Genomic DNA, 1,064 nt, shown 5'->3' on the forward strand with positions numbered 1-1,064 from the left:
TTCTCATCATCCTCCATCCCTCCATGAGTACTTCCTACACCAACCTCTCCTTCCCCATCCCCAACTTGTCCCAGTGTGTCCAAGTGCTGGCTACACCCCTCACCACGATCCTCTTCCCCCTCCCCGTTTTCCTGCCAGTTCATGACTACTTGAGTCCAATACTGACTTAGATGGATCAATGGTCTGATGTGGCGCAAGGCAGATTCTTCTTGTTCCTATTCTCCGAAGACGGGAAAAGGGAGAACCAAGCTCTCAATAATATCCATTTTGAAAACACTGCAAGCCAGCCTTCCCCAAACTGGCATCCTCCAGAGGTTTGGGACCTCAGCATGCTGGCTGGGCCTGATGGGAGTTGTAGTCAAAAAACTATGGAGGGCACTAGGTTGGGGAAGGCTGATGTAAGGGAGCAACTGAGGAGCATTTTTGCCTACAGTGTTTTAAAAAATGATGTTTTAGGAAACCTAAAAGGAATGTCTGTTCTGGCCAAAACAAGTTGGGAATTAATAAAAAGTCACAATATTCCTTTCTTTGGCATCTTGAGATTGGTCCGTCCCCCTCGTTTTGTATTTTTCACCTGATGCTGCCCATTTTGTGTGTATGAACATGTATCTGCCTTTTGCGTAACATGGAGCACCATCAACACTTCGGTTTGCACTGAATAAAATAAAGTTTTGGAAAATATTTTTTTCCAAAAAGCAAGCAAGCAAGCCAAGCCTGTGAACTCTCTCTCTCTCTCTCACTCACTCACTCCAGATACAACCTTCTATAGTGGGTGGAGAAGGGAAACTGTACCATGGAACCTTGCAAAAGAGCCATTTGAATGGCATGCCTGAATGAAACTCATCTGCTGCCAGGTAAAATCCGCAACCTGTGGCTCAAGCCGTGGGCAGACAGCACAGCCAAGACCGGTGATGGGAGGAGGAGATAAAAAGGTAGTATTCACTGAAGAGGTATCTTGCCCCTCAATTTGTTGGTTTCGGAGAATGAAGAGAGAATTATAACAGAAGATCTTTATTTGTATTTGCAAAAGTGCAGTAAATGAACTCTGGATTTCAAACAAGTAA

This window comes from Zootoca vivipara, chromosome 6 (assembly GCF_963506605.1).
Source record: "Zootoca vivipara chromosome 6, rZooViv1.1, whole genome shotgun sequence".
NCBI lineage: Eukaryota > Metazoa > Chordata > Lepidosauria > Squamata > Lacertidae > Zootoca > Zootoca vivipara.